This window comes from Procambarus clarkii, chromosome 25 (genome assembly GCF_040958095.1).
Source record: "Procambarus clarkii isolate CNS0578487 chromosome 25, FALCON_Pclarkii_2.0, whole genome shotgun sequence".
Lineage (NCBI taxonomy): Eukaryota > Metazoa > Arthropoda > Malacostraca > Decapoda > Cambaridae > Procambarus > Procambarus clarkii.
In genome coordinates, this window is record NC_091174.1 from 41,816,210 (window position 1) to 41,839,447 (window position 23,238).

The following is a 23,238-nucleotide window of genomic DNA, read 5'->3' on the forward strand; positions in this document are numbered from 1 at the left end:
ATGGCAAAATCTTACCAAAGTGACCATATGAGTCATAAATACTCATACTCCGCCCAAGTAAAACAGAAACAAGCAACAATTAGTTGGCCAGCCAAAGGCTTAGGAATATCCCTGCCAAAAAAAAAACTCTAACGGTTTTGTTGAAGACGTCATAAAAAGACAGGTGAAACGCCATGCAACCTCTGTAGATTCAACTAACACAACACTTATACCCCCTATTAGACTGTTTTACAAGAACTTCTTTTCGACGGCTCAAAAACGGAGGAAAGGATCCTGAAAGACATTATTGATAGAAACGTTATCCCTTGTTATGATCTCAGTCTGCAGGAGAAACGAGTCTCCCTCCTTGAGAGTTATTCAGCAAGCCTGACCTAACTGGACGGTCTAGGAAATATAGAGGCGATAACACAGATGTAAAATAGTTGGCTGGATTTAAATAACAATTTGAGATTATGGGCAGTGAAGAAGGAAACAGATAAATGACTGGCTAGGAGATGTGGACATTTTGCTGGAGGCGTGAGGCTCGCTTCAAGAGGGCTTTGACCTCATTTGAGGCCAGACATCACAGGGGGAAAGCCGCGCTCCGTTGAGCTCACGTCAGAAGGGAACCCCTAGTGATATATCTCGAAGAGAAGAGAAGTGTGTAGATGTGCCAGCTGTAGAATCGAGCTGGGAACGTTGTGGTCTCAAGTCCTGGTCGAAGAGGAGAGTATTAAACCGCCAAGAGGCATTACCGGGGGGCCGTGGCAGCGCCCTGACCAAGCTTCATCAGAGGGAGGAGCGCCCTCGACTAGACAATCTGTGGTAAGCACGATATATGCCAGTTCATAGTGATTGCTTGTAGTTGGTCGTGTGCCCAGCGACAGTAGCAATGTTTATTGATAAGTTAGACATGTTTTGGTGAGGCAAAAAGCCTGAAATAAGAGAGTGCAGAGGGAGGAACACGGAGCGACATCCGTCCCCTCTGAGCGCTGACAGGCAACTGAGGGAGCCAGCTCCTGACGGTGAAGGACCCTCCCTGAGTGAGGAGGCCCGCCGGGCGAGGTGGAGTATGGACCCGCCCAAAACGGTGGAGTCCACTCTCACTGTATGTAGAGGACAGATAGAGGTTTGAGGCAAACATATTGTGTGATTATTTTTGTTTATGTGTTAAAGGGGAAACATTTTTATTGGAGTGTCGATGGGTTGCAGGTTTGTCTTTGGGGAAGAAGTTGCTGAGAACTTCGAAGCCAGCACAGAAGGAGTAGTTGATGAGACTCCAAGGTAGTGGAGCAGAGGACCTCGAGCTGTGAGGAGAAGCAGTGAAGAGGAGTATCACGTGCTTCTGTAGAGGTGGTGAAACACCATAGTTGCTCGAGGGAACTTCATGGTGTAGCAGCCAAGAGAGCTGTGGAGGACCCTAGCAGAAGGGTGAAGCACCGTAGTTGCTCAAAGAAACTTCATGGTAGCAGCCTGGAGGAGCTGCAGAGGATCCTGGTAGTTAAGCCCAGAAGAACCTGAAGAGATCAGGGTAGTGAACTTCCAGAGGTGGAAGGGAAGTTCTGGTGGATTAATTGTAGGGAGTTGATAGTGTTTGGTTGTCATTAGCGTGCAAGACGCAGTGAGAGGTGAGTGACTGTTTGCATTCTTATGTCAAGGAGTGTTTTATACTGAAGTTTAGAGTTACAGTCGTAGGCTGGATTACCTATAGATGTATGCGTTCTAGGACTGATAGGGTGATCGATTGATCATTGTGGTGTAGCAAGGAACATTTATGCTGATACATGTTATTGCATTCACATGCTGATTTTCATTGTACACATTTATATATATATATATATATATATATATATATATATATATATATATATATATATATATATATATATATATATATATATATATATATATATATATATATATATATATATTCCTCTTATTGATAGTGCAACAGTGTATGTAGACTTGATCTACTTGAGGAGGGTGATAGTATCAGATGGTGAATCAGAAGATAGGATACCACTTGGTAAACTGATAATAGAGTTTTGATGGTGTTGGAGAGCAACCTGATTTTAATATTATGGAGTATAGGATTCATTATTATTATATGTGTGTATGTATCGTGTATGTGCTTTGTCCAGTAAATGTATCCCAATTTGCTGGTGTTTGCCCTTGTCCTAGTGAGGCTTCCCAGGAGGTAGTAAAGAAGGAGGGAGAGAGAGAAAGAACCAAGAACCACTGCTGTGGACAGGGTAGAAGGTAATACTAATAAGTCAAAGGGGGATTGAGGAGATCATATCACCTAAGGAGAGAGTGGGGAGTCACAGCGGCTTGAGGGGTGTGTGCACGTGACAACGAGGCTAAGTGTTGGAGCCGCATCCCCTAAATGTGTGACGTTGAGCCCCTCTCCAAGAGCCAGAAGTACCTAGTGTGATCTCCTAGTGAGGTATAAGCACTCTACCGAGTTGTGGGTTGGGTTGTCCGTACAGGAGGAACACGACGACAACAACAACACCACCAACCCACAAGACTATAATAATTTGGGGGCCTGTGTCCGGGAGAGTGAACTGACACACCCACACCCTGTCCAGGAGTGAATTTGTACACCCTTGCTGAAATAGATACACTGTGTGACCGCAGGTGTATAGTCTCTTTCTTGGGAAGACTCACAGGACAAGATGAATAAGGTGCAAGCGTTTGTGGAGTCAGGCAAGCCTGAGGACTTGGAAGGTTGCACGAGGGATCAATTGAAACAAATAGCAGAAAAATGTGGCATCAGGTTGAGAGCATCTAAAGTAGCTGGGATGAAGGATGAGATCCTGAGACAGTTGAGAGCCAGAAGTGAAGCGGCAGAGCAAGGAGCCCAAAAAGGAGCTGAAAGTGGGAAGGAGTATGATGGGCAGGATGAAGTGAGATCCCAGGGATCGAGTAGGAGCAGCAAGAGCAGCCGCAGTAGCAGGAGAAGCCGAAATAGGAGCTTGGAGAGATTCCAGTTAGAGCTCCAGATGCAGCAACAACGAGAGGACAAGGAGAGACATTTCCAGCTGGAAAAGATGAAGTTAGAACTCCAGATGAAAAATGAAGCCGAGAAGGAAAAAGAGAAAACCAGACTGGAAGTAGAAAAAGAGAAAACGAGAGTAAGAGAACTGGAGTTGGAACAAGATAAAGAAAAAGAGAAAGCAAGAATAGAGGTCGAAAAAGAAAAAAGCCCAGGTCGAAAAAGAAAAAGAGAGAACAAAACAAATGCAGATAGAAGCGAACAGAACCTTGGCTGAACAAAGGATTGAACATGGGTTGCCAGAGAACACCACCCCGGTATCACACCCACCAGATGTTAGGGTTAGGGAGACGGACATTCCATTGTTTGTTCCCGAAGAGGCGGAGAGCTTCTTCGAGCATTTTGAAAAAGTTGCCAGCATCAAAGAGTGGCCACAGGAGGAATGGGCCCAGCTGGTCCAGTTAAGATTGACCGGTGCAGCCAGGGAGGCATACACCCAATTGTCACTGGAAGAGTGCCAGGATTATGCCACGGTAAAGAGCAGCATATTGCGCTCGTTTCAGTTAACCCCAGAAGCTTATAGGAAGCGCTTCAGAGAGATGGTGAAGGTTGGAGCGTGTACTTTTGCTGAGACAGCAAGGGATCTGGAAAGACGATTCCAGAAGTGGATTGAGGCTGCTGGAGTTGGATCTTACGCCGACCTGAAGCAACTAATGGTCATGGAGAATTTCTTGAAGATGATGCATCCCGAAACAAAGTTCAAGACCCAAGAAGCAGGGATAAAGGAGGTGAAAAATGCCGCAGATAGGGCGGATATGATTACTGAAGCATACAAGAGCTTGAGGGAGAACAGAGTGAGAAGCGAGGCGAGATGCAGCAATAGCAGACCCAGTAGAGTCTGGGGAGGAAGAAATTATGAAAGACCCAGAGGAGTCTGGGGTGAGAAGAATTTTGATAAATGGGCAGATAAAAGTAAGTACCCTAAAACTCAGAGGAGTAGGTCGCGCACTTCGTCTGAAAGTGAGGATGGAGGAGCCAAATGAAAAACTAATCGTTATCCAGGGAATCAAGAGTCCAGTAAAGCTCCACAGAGTACGAGTAGTACGTCTGGCCCGAGGAACTCCAATACGAGTGGGCAGAGTCAGAGCTACTCTGGTACACATAGAAGAGACTTTTCCCAGGTGAGGTGTTACAATTGTAACGGATTGGGTCACGTGATGTGAGACTGTCGGCAGGGCAGAAGAGTTGTGACCCTGGCCATGTGTGACCCCCGAAGTAAATATACTAATGTGTTCCGAGACAAACCACAGAAGATGAACTTAGTGAACGAGAGGTATAGGCCGTTCATGAGTAAAGGTTGGATCAGTGTAGGAGGCCAACCTGAGGTAGAAGTTGGTATCTTAAGGGATACCGGAGCTAATCAGAGCTTGATTACGAGAAGCCTGATTGGGAATGATCGACGATTAGCTGGCAGGAGTAAGATGAAAGTATATGGGTTATTGTCTGAGAGTGACATGCCCATTTGTACTGTCCAGCTAAGGTCGGAATATGTGTCGGCGGAGGTGATGTTGGGAGTGTGCCCCGACATACCTGTTCCAGGAGTCCAAGTGATCCTGGGGAATGACTTGTGCGGGACAAAGGTGTTGCCAAGAGTCGTAGCGGAGATTGTGCCAGAGGAGAGCCCAGAAGGCCACGGCACAGGTGGGACACCTGAGAGTGTGAACCTGACTGACATCCGAGGAGATGAGTCAGGAGATCGCCAAGCCATTGAGTACCCTGTCTCGGTAGTGAGGGAGGCAGAGGTGGCCGACGAGGAAGACGCTGGAGAAGATGAGACAGTGTCGATTAAACCGGTGGAAGATATCGATGTAGATATAGCGTGGCTGTTTGATGAAGGTCTAGCCCAGGAAAGTGAGGTCTCGGTGAGGTCAAAAGTGAAGATGGCCCAGCCGAAGAAGAATCATGTGAAGAGAGCGGACCTGAGTAGAGCCCAGCCCGCTGAAATTAAGAGTCGGAAGGTGAATGCAACTGTGCTGAGTAGGGATGAGGAAGGATGAGGACAGGAGTAGAGCGTCAAGTGGTCCACGAGCACAGAGGCATTTGGATAGTAGAGTTAAGTTGTTTGAGATGTCAGGAGTTGACATGTTTCGCAGAAAACGGGGAGAGATGTTGAAGAAAAGTAGTAGCCGAGAAAGTGAAAGGGGAAGAGACAGTATGTGTGGAGAGATCCTTACAAGCACTCTAGGAGAGGTAAAGCGACATGTACGGTCTAGTGCTGTTGGATGTAGTACAGTGCTCAAAGAAACTTTTAGGGAACGAAGAAGAGTTGAAGGAGAAGAAATGGAGTGGTACAGAGGTGAGAAGTGTGGGAAGAGGATGATGATACAAGCATGGAGGAATAGAAGAAAGCTGAGGACTCGATGGAAGTCAAACAGGATGAAGTCTCGGATATATGAGGAGACGAAAGGGAGGATCGTCGGTGAAGACGAGGGAGTGAAGTATGATGGCAGGAGACGAAAGTATAACGGCAGTAGATGGAAGTGTGAAGACGACAAAGGAGGTACAGACAGTAGACGTCTGACTCTGGACGTGAAGAGAGGAAGACGAGGAAACGGAGGGTGGAAACAATAAGTAGAGTTGACTGATGACTTAGTCATCAGTCAACTCTACTTTGACTGATGGAGGCTGTCCTCCTTGGACGCCTTGCAGGCGTCCAAGGAGGACAGCCTAGCCAAGAGGTGCCAGAGAAGTCAGATCGTTAGTGAGAAGATCATGTTTCTGGCGAGTTGTGAGCCAGATGTTGCAAGGAGCAACGAACTAATTGTAGACTCCTAAGGGAGTACATAAGCAGATCAACCGGTCGCACCAATCGGTTGAAGAACGAGACAGTGTGGTGGCGGATGTATTATCCCGAGCTTTGCCACTGGAATAACTCTCAAAAATAAGGGGAGGGGAGTGTTATGATCTCAGCCTGCAGGAGAAACGAGTCTGCCCCTTTGAGAGTTATTCAGCAAGCCTGACCTAACCAGAAGGTCTAAGAACTATAGAGGTGATAACACATATGTAAAACAGCTGGTTGGATATGATGAACAATTTAAGATTATGGGCAGTGCATAAGAAAGCAGATAAATGACTGGTTAGGAGATGTGGATAATTTGCTGGAGACGTGAGGCTCGCTTCTGGAGGGCTTTGACCTCACTTGAGGCCAGACATCGCAGGGGGAAAGCCACGCTCCGTTGAGCTCCCGTTAGGAAGGAACCCCTAGTGATATATCTCGAAGAGAAGAGAAGTGTGCAGACGTACCAGCTGTGGAATCGAGCTGTGGAGAGTTTATTAAGCTGCTCAGAGGCATTTTTGTGGGCTGTGTGGAGTGCCCTGACCAGACGCCGTCAGAGGGATAGCGCCCTCGACCAGACAATCTGTGGTTTGTCTTTGGGGAAGAAGTTGCTGAGAACTTCGAAGCCAGCACAGAGGGAGTAATTGATGAGACTCCAAGGTAGTGGAGCATAGGACCTCGAGATGTGAGGAGAAGCAGTGAAGAGGAGTGTCACGTGCTTCTGTGGAGGTGGTGAAGCACCATAGTTGCTCGAGAAAACTTCATGGCAGCAGCCTGGAGGAGCTGCAGAGGATCCTGGTAGTTAAGCCCGGAAGAACCTAAAGATATCAAGGTAGTGAACTTCCAGAGGTGGAAGGGAAGTTCTGGTGGATTACTTGTAGGGAGTTGATAGTGTTTGGTTGTCATTAGCGTGCAAGACGCAGTGAGAGGTGAGTGATTGTTTGCATTCTTATGTCAAGGAGTGTTTTATACTGAAGTTTAGAGTTACAGTCGTAGGCTGGATTACCTACAGATGTATGTGTTCTAGGACTGACAGAGTGATCGATTGATCATTGTTGTGTATCAAGGAACATTTATACTGATATATGTTATTGCATTCACATGCTGATTTTCTTTGTACACATTTATAGATACATATATATATTCTCTTGCTGATGGTGCAACAGTGTATGTAGACTTGATCTACTTGAGGAGGTTGATAATATCAGGTGGTGAACCAGCAGAGAGGATACCAGTTGATAAGCTAATGATAGAGTTCTGATGGTGTTGGAGTGCAACCTGATTGTAATAGTATAGAATATAGGATTCATTATTATTATATGAGTGTATGTGTTGTGTATGTGCTTTGTCAAGTAAATGTATTCCAATTTGCTGGTGTTTGCCCTTGTCCTAGTGAGGCTTCCCAGGAAATAGTAAAGGAAGAGAGAGAGAGAGAAAGAACCAAGAACCACCGCTGTGGACAGGGTAGGATGGAAGATTAGTAAGTTAAAGGGGATTGAGGAGATCATATCACATAAGGAGAGAGTGGGGAGTCACAGCGGCTTGAGTGGGTGTGTGCACGTGACAACAAGGCTAAGTGTTGGAGCCGCATCCCCTAAACGTGTGACACTGAACCCCTCTCCAAGAGCCAGAAGCGCCTAGTGTAATCTCCTAGTGACGAAAAAGCACTCTGCTGAGTTGTGGGTTGGGTTGTCCGTAAAGGAGGAACACGACGACAACACCACCAACCCACAATCTATAATATATATATATATATATATATATATATATATATATATATATATATATATATATATATATATATATATATTTATATATATATATATATATATATATATATATATATATATATATATATATATATATATATATATATATTATTAAATATGACCGAAAAAGTAAGATTAATAATTCTAACACGAATTTTCTCAATCTTTCGTACATTATGCTTCACTGTTGGAGGTAAATCAAAAATCACTTCTCCAAAATTCATTTTTATTTCTAGTCTGACGCGACACGGGCGCGTTTCGTAAAACTTATTACATTTTCAAAGACTTCACAAATACACAACTGATTAGAACTTGCGTTTCCCTGATTTTATATCTACATTTGAGTGAGGTGGGAAGGGTGATGTGGCATTACATTTGAGTGAGGTGGGAAGGATGATGTGGCATTAGAGGATATTAATAGGGTATTAAAAGTATCAACACAAGACAGAACACGAAACAATGGATATTGAATAGAAGTGTTTGTAGAAAGCCTATTGGTCCATATTTCTTGATGCTTCTATATTGGAGCGGAGTCTTGAGGTGGGTAGAATATAGTTGTGCAATAATTGGCTGTTGATTGCTGGTGTTGACTTCTTGATGTGTAGTGCCTCGCAAACGTCAAGCCGCCTGCTATCGCTGTATCTATCGATGATTTCTGTGTTGTTTACTAGGATTTCTCTGGCGATGGTTTGGTTATGGGAAGAGATTATATGTTCCTTAATGGAGCCCTGTTGTTTATGCATCGTTAAACGCCTAGAAAGAGATGTTGTTGTCTTGCCTATATACTGGGTTTTTTGGAGCTTACAGTCCCCAAGTGGGCATTTGAAGGCATAGACGACGTTAGTCTCTTTTAAAGCGTTCTGTTTCGTGTCTGGAGAGTTTCTCATGAGTAGGCTGGCCGTTTTTCTGGTTTTATAGTAAATCGTCAGTTGTATCCTCTGATTTTTGTCTGTAGGGATAACGTTTCTATTAACAATATCTTTCAGGACCCTTTCCTCTGTTTTATGAGCTGTGGAAAAGAAGTTCCTGTAAAATAGTCTAATAGGGGGTATAGGTGTTGTGTTAGTTGTCTCTTCGGAGGTTGCATGGCTTTTCACTTTCCTTCTTATGATGTCTTCGATGAAACCATTGGAGAAGCCGTTATTGACTAGAACCTGCCTTACCCTACAGAGTTCTTCGTCGACTTGCTTCCATTCTGAGCTGTGGCTGAGAGCACGGTCGACGTATGCGTTAACAACACTCCTCTTGTACCTGTCAGGGCAGTCGCTGTTGGCATTTAGGCACATTCCTATGTTTGTTTCCTTTGTGTAGACTGCAGTGTGGAAACCTCCGCCCTTTTCCATGACTGTTACATCTAGAAAAGGCAGCTTCCCATCCTTTTCCGTCTCGTAAGTGAAACGCAGCACGGAACTCTGCTCAAATGCCTCCTTCAGCTCCTGCAGATGTCTGACATCAGGTACCTGTGTAAAAATGTCGTCAACATACCTGCAGTATATGGCCGGTTTCAAGTTCATGTCGACTAAGACTTTTTGCTCGATGGTACCCATGTAGAAGTTTGCAAACAGGACACCTAGGGGAGAACCCATAGCGACCCCATCTACTTGCTTATACATATGCCCATCCGGGCTCAAGAAGGGTGCCTCTTTAGTACAAGCTTGGAGTAGTTTCCTCAGAATACTTTCTGGCATGTCAAGAGGAGTACAGGCTGGATCACGATACACTCTGTCGGCTATCATTCCGATTGTCTCGTCCACAGGTACGTTGGTAAACAGCGATTCTACGTCCAACGAGGCTCTTATCCCTGTGGCCCGTGCGCCCCGCAGTAAGTCCACAAATTCCTTTGGAGACTTCAGGCTGAAGGCGCAAGGAACATAAGGAGTCAGCAGGCCGTTGAGTCGCTTTGCCAATCTGTACGTGGGTGTGGGTATCTGGCTAATGATTGGCCGAAGTGGGTTTCCAGGCTTGTGCGTCTTGACATTTCCATACGCATATCCAGGTTTATATTCCCCAATGATCTTTGGCAGGTGGAGTCCGGATTTCTTGGCGTTCACAGTTTCGATCAGTTTGTTCGATCGATCAGTTAACAAACTGATCGAAACTGTGAACGCCAAGAAATCCGGACTCCACCTGCCAAAGATCATTGGGGAATATAAACCTGGATATGCGTATGGAAATGTCAAGACGCACAAGCCTGGAAACCCACTTCGGCCAATCATTAGCCAGATACCCACACCCACGTACAGATTGGCAAAGCGACTCAACGGCCTGCTGACTCCTTATGTTCCTTGCGCCTTCAGCCTGAAGTCTCCAAAGGAATTTGTGGACTTACTGCGGGGCGCACGGGCCACAGGGATAAGAGCCTCGTTGGACGTAGAATCGCTGTTTACCAACGTACCTGTGGACGAGACAATCGGAATGATAGCCGACAGAGTGTATCGTGATCCAGCCTGTACTCCTCTTGACATGCCAGAAAGTATTCTGAGGAAACTACTCCAAGCTTGTACTAAAGAGGCACCCTTCTTGAGCCCGGATGGGCATATGTATAAGCAAGTAGATGGGGTCGCTATGGGTTCTCCCCTAGGTGTCCTGTTTGCAAACTTCTACATGGGTACCATCGAGCAAAAAGTCTTAGTCGACATGAACTTGAAACCGGCCATATACTGCAGGTATGTTGACGACATTTTTACACAGGTACCTGATGTCAGACATCTGCAGGAGCTGAAGGAGGCATTTGAGCAGAGTTCCGTGCTGCGTTTCACTTACGAGACGGAAAAGGATGGGAAGCTGCCTTTTCTAGATGTAACAGTCATGGAAAAGGGCGGAGGTTTCCACACTGCAGTCTACACAAAGGAAACAAACATAGGAATGTGCCTAAATGCCAACAGCGACTGCCCTGACAGGTACAAGAGGAGTGTTGTTAACGCATACGTCGACCGTGCTCTCAGCCACAGCTCAGAATGGAAGCAAGTCGACGAAGAACTCTGTAGGGTAAGGCAGGTTCTAGTCAATAACGGCTTCTCCAATGGTTTCATCGAAGACATCATAAGAAGGAAAGTGAAAAGCCATGCAACCTCCGAAGAGACAACTAACACAACACCTATACCCCCTATTAGACTATTTTACAGGAACTTCTTTTCCACAGCTCATAAAACAGAGGAAAGGGTCCTGAAAGATATTGTTAATAGAAACGTTATCCCTACAGACAAAAATCAGAGGATACAACTGACGATTTACTATAAAACCAGAAAAACGGCCAGCCTACTCATGAGAAACTCTCCAGACACGAAACAGAACGCTTTAAAAGAGACTAACGTCGTCTATGCCTTCAAATGCCCACTTGGGGACTGTAAGCTCCAAAAAACCCAGTACATAGGCAAGACAACAACATCTCTTTCTAGGCGTTTAACGATGCATAAACAACAGGGCTCCATTAAGGAACATATAATCTCTTCCCATAACCAAACCATCGCCAGAGAAATCCTAGTAAACAACACAGAAATCATCGATAGATACAGCGATAGCAGGCGGCTTGACGTTTGCGAGGCACTACACATCAAGAAGTCAACACCAGCAATCAACAGCCAATTATTGCACAACTATATTCTACCCACCTCAAGACTCCGCTCCAATATAGAAGCATCAAGAAATATGGACCAATAGGCTTTCTACAAACACTTCTATTCAATATCCATTGTTTCGTGTTCTGTCTTGTGTTGATACTTTTAATACCCTATTAATATCCTCTAATGCCACATCATCCTTCCCACCTCACTCAAATGTAATGCCACATCACCCTTCCCACCTCACTCAAATGTAGATATAAAATCAGGGAAACGCAAGTTCTAATCAGTTGTGTATTTGTGAAGTCTTTGAAAATGTAATAAGTTTTACGAAACGCGCCCGTGTCGCGTCAGACTAGAAATAAAAATGAATTTTGGAGAAGTGATTTTTGATTTACCTCCAACAGTGAAGCATAATGTACGAAAGATTGAGAAAATTCGTGTTAGAATTATTAATCTTACTTTTTCGGTCATATTTAATAAAATATGTCTACAGGAAAGACTGCTACCAAAATATACTAATATATATATATATATATAGGGGTACCACTACTGGTTTAATTAAAGGGACCCACATCCTCGAAGAAGAAAATAAATAGTGTTCAGAGAAGATCTTGTGGATTCTCACTGAATACCTTAATCTTTTCCTCTCCTACCACCCCTATTATTTATATATATATATATATATATATATATATATATATATATATATATATATATATATATATATATATATATATATATATATATATATATATATATATATTTATATATATATATATATATATATTATTAAATATGACCGAAAAAGTAAGATTAATAATTCTAACACGAATTTTCTCAATCTTTCGTACATTTCGTTTCACTGTTGGAGGTAAATCAAAAATCAATTCTCCAAAATTCATTTTTATTTCTAGTCTAGTCTGACGCGACACGAGCGCATTTCAGAAAACTTATTACATTTTCAAAGACTTTAGTTCACAAATACACAACTGAATAGAACTTACGCATCTCCGATTTTATATCTACATTTGAGTGAGGTGGAAGGGGTGATGTGGCATTAACACAAGACAGAACAAGATGTGGTATTAATAGGGTATTAATTTCATCAACACAAGACAGAACAAGAGTATTAATAGAGTATTAATTTCATCAACACAAGACAGAACACGAAACAATGGATATTGAATAGAAGTGTTTGTAGAAAGCCTATTGGTCCATATTTCTTGATGCTTCTATATTGGAGTGGAGTCTTGAGGTGGGTAGAATATAGTTGTGCAATAATTGGCTGTTGATTGCTGGTGTTGACTTCTTGATGTGTAGTGCCTCGCAAACGTCAAGCCGCCTGCTATCGCTGTATCTATCGATGATTTCTGTGTTGTTTACTAGGATTTCTCTGGCGATGGTTTGGTTGTGGGAAGAGATTATATGTTCCTTAATGGAGCCCTGTTGCTTATGCATCGTTAAACGCCTAGAAAGAGATGTTGTTGTCTTGCCTATATACTGGGTTTTTTGGAGCTTACAGTCCCCAAGAGGGCATTTGAAGGCATAGACGACGTTAGTCTCTTTTAAAGCGTTCTGTTTTGTGTCTGGAGAGTTTCTCATGAGTAGGCTGGCCGTTTTTCTGGTTTTATAGTAAATCGTCAGTTGTATCCTCTGATTTTTGTCTGTAGGGATAACGTTTCTATTAACAATATCTTTCAGGACCCTTTCCTCCGTTTTATGAGCTGTGGAAAAGAAGTTCCTGTAAAATAGTCTAATAGAGGGTATAGGTGTTGTGTTAGTTGTCTCTTCAGAGGTTGCATGGCTTTTCACTTTCCTTCTTATGATGTCTTCGACGAAACCATTGGAGAAGCCGTTATTGAATAGGACCTGCCTTACCCTACAAAGTTCTTCGTCGACTTGCTTCCATTCTGAGCTGTGGCTGAGAGCACGGTCGACATATGCGTTAACAACACTCCTCCTGTACCTGTCTGGGCAGTCGCTGTTGGCATTTAGGCACATTCCTATGTTTGTTTCCTTAGTGTAGACTGCAGTGTGGAAACCTCCGCCCTTTTCCATGACTGTTACATCTAGAAAGGGCAGCTTCCCATCCTTTTCCATCTCGTAAGTGAAACGCAGCACGGAACTCTGCTCAAATGCCTACTTCAGCTCCTGCAGATGTCTGACATCAGGTACCTGTGTAAAAATGTCGTCAACATACCTGCAGTATATGGCCGGTTTCAAGTTCATGTCGACAAAGACTTTTTGCTCGATGGTACCCATGTAGAAGTTTGCAAACCACTGAATCACTGTTTGCAAGAATCACTGTTTACCAACGTACCTGTGGATGAAACAGTCGAGATGATATCCGACAGAGTGTATCGTGATCAAGCCTGTACTCCTCTTGACATACCAGAAAACATTCTAAGGAAACTACTAAACGCTTGTACTAAAGAGGCACCCTTCTTGAGCCCGGATGGACGGATGTATAAGCAAGTAGATGGGGGTCGTTATGGGTTCTCCCCTAGGTGTCCTGTTTGCAAACTTCTACATGGGTACCATCGAGCAAAAAGTCTTAGTCGACATGAACTTGAAACCGGCCATATACTGCAGGTATGTTGACGACATTTTTACACAGGTATCTGATGTCAGACATCTGCTGGAGCTGAAGGAGGTATTTAAGCAGAATTCTGTGTTGCGTTTCACTTACGAGATGGAGAAGGATGGGAAGCTGCCCTTTCTAGATGTAACAGTCATGGAAAGGAGCAGAGTTTTCCACACTGCAGTCTACACTAAGGAAACAAACATAGGAATGTGCCTGAATGCCAACAGTGACTGCCCAGACAGGTACAAGAGGAGTGTTGTTAACGCTTATGTCGACCGTGCTCTCAGCCACAGCTCAGAATGGAAGCAAGTCGACGAAGAACTCTGTAGGGTAAGGCAGGTCCTAGTCAACAACGGCTTCTCCAATGGTTTCGTGGAAGACATCATAAGAAGGAAAGTGAAACGCAATGCAACCTCTGAAGAGACAACTAACACAACACCTATACCCCCTATTAGACTATTTTACAGGAACTTCTTTTATATATATATATATATATATATATATATATATATATATATATATATATATATATATATATATACATATATATATATATATATATATATATATATATATATATATATATATATATATATATATATATATATATATATATATATATATATACATATATATATATATATATATAAATATATATATATATATATATATATGTTTCATTGAATATGACCGCATATTCTGTATTTATTATTTTCTGGTTTAGGGCTTCTATCCCTCTAACTATTTTCTTAGCATCAGGGCTTAATTGAAATAGGAGTTCTCCAAAACTCATTTTCGTACTTTTAAGGTGAAGAAAAGAAGTGATTTACTATAGAGTGTATTACACTTATTTGTATAATTTGCACGACGTTTCGAACCTCCATGGTTCATTCTCAAGTGAACAGATCTTACAATACTAGTTGATTTTATACCCGCATTAGGTCAGGTGATAATACAATGAAGGTGAAAACATGGGGGGATACATAAGGGATAAACATAGGGGCTGCAGAAGGCTTATTAGCCCATACGAGGCATCTCCTATCCAAACACAAAGATTAATCCAGTGTAATTGGCCTGTTATGTTGGACATTGTCTTCTGTGTTGGCTTCGATATGTTCTTGTCTTGTCCTTACTCTCATGGTGGGTAGAGTAAATAGTTCCGTGATTTGGGTGTTCATGGTAGGTCGCTCTCTTCTTATGTGAATTGCCTCAAGAATTTGTAATCTTCTTGAATCTTGGGTTTTGTCTATTATGCAAGTATTCTTGTTCAACATTTCTCTTGTTAGAGTAATGTCATGGGCTTGTCTCATGTGATTCCTAGGGGCACCAGATTGAAGATGGCATGTCAAACGCCTCGTCAGCTTGGTCGACGTCATACCTATGTACTTACATTGAAGGTTACATCCTTCGTGGGGGCAAGTGTACATGTATACAACGCTTGACTGCTGTAGAGGGTTCTCCGTCGGCTTCGGGCTGTTTTTGATAAGGAGTTCGGAAGTCTTCTTGGTTTTGTAGAATATTATCAGGTTTATGTTTTGGTTAGGAGTAGTGCTTTTTACTCCTTTACGGATTATTTCTTTCATTATTCTTTCCTCTTTTATATGTTCACTGTGCATGGTTGATTTGTAATATAATTTTATTGGGGGTGTTGTGGTTTCTGTTCTAGGTTCTGAATTATACCAACGGTCCAAGTGTCTTCTTATAGCAGCGTTTATTTCCGCGTTGCTATATCCGTTGTTCACCAATACCTGAGTTACTCTTTCAAACTCTCTACTCACGTTGCTCCATTCAGAGCAGTGGGTAAGCGCTCGACGAATATAAGCATTGAGAACACTGGCTTTGTATCTTTGGGGGCACTCACTTCTACCGTTCAGGCATAATCCTATGTTGGTGGGCTTGGTATATACGTTGGTGCTTAAAGAGGTTCCTGTTTTTGTTATTAGTACATCCAAGAATGGCAGACTGTTATTTTCACTATTTTCATGTGTAAATCGGAGTACTGACTCTCTCTCTAGGTGTCTTTTTAGGTCACTTAGTTCATCTGAGTCTTTTACTATTACGAATATGTCATCTACATAACGGCAGTATACAGTTGGTTTTTGTCTGCTACTGAAGACCCTATCTTCGATGGTTCCCATATAAAAATTAGCAAATAAAACTCCTAAGGGGGAGCCCATTGCTACTCCGTCTATTTGTAAATACATGTCTCCTTGTGGACTGATGAAAGGGGCTTCCTTTGTACATGCTTCGAGAAGACTTTTCAAGTGTGGCTCAGGTATGTCTAATTTGGGGGTGCTCTCGTCTCTGTATACTCTGTCCAGTATCATTCCTATGGTTGTGTCGACTGGGACGTTGGTAAAAAGGGATTCAACGTCCAGGGAAGCGATGATTCCATCGGGCTGGGTAGATTTGATCAGTTCTAGGAAATCTGCTGATGATTGTAGACTAAACTTACTTGGAGTGTATGGAGTTAGGAGTTCATTGAGTTTATTTGCCAGGTGATAAGTTGGGGTTGGTATTTGGCTGATTATAGGGCGTAGTGGGTGGCAAAGAAACTCAATGAACTCCTAACTCCATACACTCCAAGTAAGTTTAGTCTACAATCATCAGCAGATTTCCTAGAACTGATCAAATCTACCCAGCCCGATGGAATCATCGCTTCCCTGGACGTTGAATCCCTTTTTACCAACGTCCCAGTCGACACAACCATAGGAATGATACTGGACAGAGTATACAGAGACGAGAGCACCCCCAAATTAGACATACCTGAGCCACACTTGAAAAGTCTTCTCGAAGCATGTACAAAGGAAGCCCCTTTCATCAGTCCACAAGGAGACATGTATTTACAAATAGACGGAGTAGCAATGGGCTCCCCCTTAGGAGTTTTATTTGCTAATTTTTATATGGGAACCATCGAAGATAGGGTCTTCAGTAGCAGACAAAAACCAACTGTATACTGCCGTTATGTAGATGACATATTCGTAATAGTAAAAGACTCAGATGAACTAAGTGACCTAAAAAGACACCTAGAGAGAGAGTCAGTACTCCGATTTACACATGAAAATAGTGAAAATAACAGTCTGCCATTCTTGGATGTACTAATAACAAAAACAGGAACCTCTTTAAGCACCAACGTATATACCAAGCCCACCAACATAGGATTATGCCTGAACGGTAGAAGTGAGTGCCCCCAAAGATACAAAGCCAGTGTTCTCAATGCTTATATTCGTCGAGCGCTTACCCACTGCTCTGAATGGAGCAACGTGAGTAGAGAGTTTGAAAGAGTAACTCAGGTATTGGTGAACAACGGATATAGCAACGCGGAAATAAACGCTGCTATAAGAAGACACTTGGACCGTTGGTATAATTCAGAACCTAGAACAGAAACCACAACACCCCCAATAAAATTATATTACAAATCAACCATGCACAGTGAACATATAAAAGAGGAAAGAATAATGAAAGAAATAATCCGTAAAGGAGTAAAAAGCACTACTCCTAACCAAAACATAAACCTGATAATATTCTACAAAACCAAGAAGATTTCCGAACTCCTTATCAAAAACAGCCCGAAGCCGACGGAGAACCCTCTACAGCAGTCAAGCGTTGTATACATGTACACTTGCCCCCACGAAGAATGTAACCTTCAATGTAAGTACATAGGTATGACGTCGACCAAGCTGACGAGGCGTTTGACATGCCATCTTCAATCTGGTGCCCCTAGGAATCACATGAGACAAGCCCATGACATTACTCTAACAAGAGAAATGTTGAACAAGAATACTTGCATAATAGACAAAACCCAAGATTCAAGAAGATTACAAATTCTTGAGGCAATTCACATAAGAATAGAGCGACCTACCATGAACACCCAAATCACGGAACTATTTACTCTACCCACCATGAGAGTAAGGACAAGACAAGAACATATCGAAGCCAACACAGAAGACAATGTCCAACATAACAGGCCAATTACACTGGATTAATCTTTGTGTTTGGATAGGAGATGCCTCGTATGGGCCAATAAGCCTTCTGCAGCCCCTATGTTTATCCCTTATGTATCCCCCCATGTTTTCACCTTCATTGTATTATCACCTGACCTAATGTGGGTATAAAATCAACTAGTATTGTAAGATCTGTTCACTTGAGAATGAACCATGGAGGTTCGAAACGCCGTGCAAATTATACAAATAAGTGTAATACACTCTATAGTAAATCACTTCTTTTCTTCACCTTAAAAGTACGAAAATGAGTTTTGGAGAACTCCTATTTCAATTAAGCCCTGATGCTAAGAAAATAGTTAGAGGGATAGAAGCCCTAAACCAGAAAATAATAAATACAGAATATGCGGTCATATTCAATGAAACATGTTTGAAAGAAAACCTGCTGCCAGTATACACCAATATATAGATATATATATATATATATATATATATATATATATATATATATATATATATATATATATATATATATATATATATATATATATATATATATATATATATATATATATAGTCTAGTATATATAACTGAAAACTCACAACCCCAGAAGTGACTCGAACCCATACTGCCAGGAGCAACGCAACTGGTATGTTCAGGACGCCTTAATCCGCTTGACCATCATGACCGGACAAAAAACGATGGTAGCCGAGGCTATTTAGCCCACCAGCTAACCGGCATTCTGATGGTAATCTTGGGCATAGCATTTTATCAAATCACCTCATTCTTTGGGGCACACGTGAGGAACACAAATACGAACAAGCCTGAATGGTCCCCAGGACTATATGCAACTGAAAACTCACAGCCCAGATGTGACTCGAACCCATACTGCCAAGAACAACGCAACTGGTATGTACAGGACGCCTTAATCCACTTGACCATCATGTCTGGACAAAAACTGATGGTAGCTGAGTTCAGTATTCAGTGGCAGTATGGGTTCGAGTCACTTCTGGGCTGTGAGTTTTCAGTTGCATATAGTCCTGGGGACCATTCAGGCTTGTGGGGTACTGTTTCCGCTAGGAGGTGGGCTTTGTTTTCAGCATCCGCATTTTCAATCATTGTTGTGACAGTCTTTTCCATTATGGGGCTATCTCAGTAGGCCTGCTTGTGGTCTTTTGGGGCGTGTGGTCGGAGTAGAGGGTGTGCAATGTTTTCCCATTTTCTGGCTGCTTCGATGAACGTTTGATCATGAGTTCCCGCTGTGTTTCTCGTAAACTCTGATAGGATTTGCCCTACTAATTCCTTGGCTGCTGTACCTGAAGATAAGAATACTGGAAGTGCTACTTCAGTTGCCTTACGTGTCCCTATCTCACCAAATCTCATTGATAGTGTTGCTTGGTCCCACTGATTATCATCTAAATCTAGGTTGAGTGGTTACCTGGGGAAGGTAAGGCACTTTATGAGTAGGTAGAGGGTATCATATGAGTCCAAGTCCCAATTCTCTCTTCCATCCTCTTTTTGTCAAGGACTGCAGCATTGGCATTGCGACCCAGAGGTGCTCCACGTAGTGTGCTGTCGGTTGGTTTAATGACTGAGGCTTCTGGTAGAACTGACCTCACTGCTCTAATAATTACCTCACTGGATGCAATAATTTCGCACTTGGAGGGGTAAAGAACGAGACCCATGGTCTCCCCCCGTGTCTTCACCAGCTGCAGGTCTTCCAGCAGGGAATCTTGTGTGCCTGCCAGAGTGCCATCATCCAGGAACCAGATGTTGAGCTCACTGGACAGTCTGGTTGTATTTCTCTAATCGTTGTGCAAAAGAGGAAGGGTGCAAGTAGGTCTCCCTGTTGAATTCTCTCTGCCGAGGTGACTTCGTGTTCGCCATACAGGAGGGTTGAATATTTGCTGTAATCTGCTGACACAAACGGGGGAATGCTTGGGCAATGTTCCTGGACTGCGGTGAGGACTATTTCCCTTTTGACCGAGTTGAAAGCGTTTTTGAAATCTAATTTTACTACTGCCTGGTCTTCAGTAAGAGAATTATTGTAGGCTCGTGCAGCATGGGCTGCTGTTTCACAGCCTTGGGAGACTCCAAACCCCAGCTGGTTGGGTTGCAGCATGGTGGCTGCTTCCATTGGAATTCTTCTGACAGCAGCCCCTGCAACTAGGCGGCGAAGGGTATTACCAACGGCAATGAGTCTGATTCCCCCCCCCCCCCCTTGTTTTTTTAGGGCACATAGGGATGCACCAAAGAAAAATGGTTTAATTTCATCTGGAATTAACCCGGCGAGGCAGTTGTTGACAAACGATGTTATTTCTGCCAGGAGCACCTCTTCAGCTGGGCCAAGAACAAGGTTCATCATTTCCATGACATGTTGAGGTCTTACCCCTGTGTAGCCTCGTGAGGAGCCCGGGGGAAATGAAATGATAGCTTTATAAACCTCTGACTCTCGGAGGACGAGAGGTTCCTGGTTAGGGGGGACCCTGACCTGCGGGCGGCGGACCCTCTATGGTCCGGAGGGGGTGTTTTTCTCTCAGTGCTTGGGCTGTGGTTTAATCCCTGGGTAAAATGTTGTCCTCACTTGTGATCAACCTAAGTGCCCCTAATTTTCTGTTGTCGCTGAGGATCTTACTTGGTCTGCCGCGGCGGTGTTAGGAGAGGCGGATTAGGTTGTCAGCCTTAGGAAAATCCCTAATTGCTTTATTAATGGATAGGGAGAGTGTCTTGTCTCCTCTCTCTGGTACACCTAAGCATATATTGCCAAAAAATAGCAAATTGTGCCAGGCTTTAATGATATCTGGTTCATCAAGGGTATTTGACCCTCTGTTGACTTTTCCGATGAGGTCTGTGCCTCCCTGACTCAGCACAGTCACCATGCTGGCGTATGACTCTGGAGACTGGATTGATGCTGATGTTGCCCCCTCAACCCCTGCATGTGCCTCTCCTTTGGATGGCTTACATAAGAGTGAGCGGGCTGGCAGCGACCTCTTCTGCCATCCCCTTAGGTGAAGTAATTGTCACATTGCACTGGAGAATTTGTTTCTCCCTTCTGGTTGGAGGGAACCTGGTAATCCCCTTTACCATGCGACATGTCTAGGCAGATGCCTAGGATGGGTGGGCTCATGGAGGTAATGGGTGGGGGTGGGGGATGCATGGGAGACTGTGCTTACCCGGTCAGAGAGAAGGGGAGGGGAAGGCATGACCACCCTGATCTTGGGAGGTGGGGGTATGGGAGCGGAAGACACTACACCCCACTGTGTGTGTGTGGGGGGGGGGGCAGGAGACACCACACATTGGGGGGGGGGGGAGGAGGGTTTGGGGGTGGCACATAACACTTGGATAATTCCCTTTTATATCACTAAACACTGGTGAATGTATTCTGGCTCTCTTGTAACACAGGATGGGGGGGGGGTTTCGTCTCTACTCCGTCCTTTACCCCGACCCGTATTCTACTTACTCTCTTCTACCAAGGGAACCCCAGAGCTACTCTAAGCCGAATCCCACGCCACTTGGTCTTAGCCATTTGACCGGCTAAGATTCTACAGCCTCACGACGTTGTACTAGTCTAACAGTTACCAGGGATGATATTATTAAACAAATAGAAAACTCAAACCAAACAAATCCCCAGGGCCGGATGAAGGGTTTGCTAGGGTGCTTAAAGAATTCAAAGAGGAACTTTGCCATCCATTGTCTACCATATTTAATTAATCATTAGAGTCAGGCAGAGTGCCAGAGTCGTGGAAGGTTACTAATGTGGTACCAATTTTTAAGAAAGGAGATAGATCACTTGCATCAAACTATCGGCCAATCAGCCTAACGTCTATTGTGGGAAAGTTACTTGAAACGATAATCGCAAATATCATTCGTTTTCATCTTGAAAAACATAAATTATTAAGCGAGTCACAACTTGGTTTTATAATTGGCCATTTTATTCCAGCATAGTTGAGGCAGTTGATAGTGGTAAGGTTTGCGATGCTGTGCACTTTGACTTTAGCAATGCTTTTGATAAAGTGCCACATAAAAGACTGTTTAAAAAGACAGGGGCTCAAGGTATTGGGGGAGCTATATTAATATGGATTAGGGCATGGTTATATCAAAGGAAACAGAGTTTGTAAAAATGGGGTTAAGTCAGAGTGGGAAAATGTTTTAATTGGAGTGCCTCAAGGCTCTGTATTGGGACCTCTGTTGCTTAAAATATATATAAATGATTTAGTTTCAGGTTTGAATAGCAACATTTGCAAATTTGCCGATGATACAAAAATCGGTAGGGAAATTAACACGGAAGAAGACTCATTATCACGTTATGTTGATTTAAATAGGGTTTTGAAAAGGTCAAAAGATTGGCAGATGCAGTTTAATGCTGATAAATGTAAAGTTCTGAGGCAAGGTAATGATGATAAAGTAACAAGATACGAGCTAGATGGTGTTGAGATTACGAAGTCAGATTGCGAAAGGGATCTGAGTGTTATGATTAGTAAGAATTTAAAACCAAAGGATCAATGCATGAATGTTCGAAATAAGGCAAATAGGACACTGGGATTTATTAATCGAAGCATTAGTAACAAGACACCTGGTGTTGTTCTTCAGTTATATCTTGCTTTGGTTAGGCCCCATTTAGATTATGCAGTTCAGTTTTGGTCGCCGTACTATATAAACTATTTTTTTATCAATTAAAAATACTACTCATCTCTTCATCATTATCCGTTATCTGACCTGTCTCAGTTTTTAATGGACTTATCCTCTCTCTAATCTTTGTTCGATATAACTGAAAAAAACTTTAGGATTTGTCTTTGCTTGCCCTACTATACGAACTTCATAGTTTATTTTTGCCCTCCTTATCTCTTTTTAACATTTCTAATTAGTTGTACGAATTCTTGTTCTAAACTGACTTCCCCATTCTTAATTCTTTTGTACCAAGCTCTTTTTTCTTTAAGGTTCTTCAGATCCTTTTTTATCCGTTTTGGGTCATTAGTATTCGATCTTTGTAATTTGTATGGTATTCTACGTTCCTGTGCTTTTCTTAGAATATTTTTAAATAGGTTATATTTTGAATCAACATAGAAATCCTTTTTTACATCACTACTCGTTGGGTTCACGTCTCGCTCCAAGACTGGCCCACCTCCCATGCTCAAGACTTTCCAATCTATTTAACTCGAAAAAAAATTTAGGCTATTAAAATCAGCTTTTCGAAAATCTGGTACGTTAACAGAATTTTCCCCCTACAAATTTATTCCATTCAATACTAAATCTGATTTCTTTGTGATCACCGTTTCCTAGCTGACTCCTTATTTCGATGTGATTAATTTATGTTTCTCTGTTAGTTAACATTAAATCTAAGATATTATTTTCCCTCGTTGGTTCCTTAACGTGTTGTGTAAGAAATCAATAGTCAATTATTTGTAGAAAATCTTCTGCTTCATTATTCCCTGTTCTGTTAAGGGGGCATAATGGGGTAAAATCTAAGTTGTTCAAACTTTATTTAATAGTTGTACATGAAAAGGGCTGCAACTGGTCCACGTTTCAGCATCGCAGCTTAAATAGAAACGGAGAAAAAAATACGTATT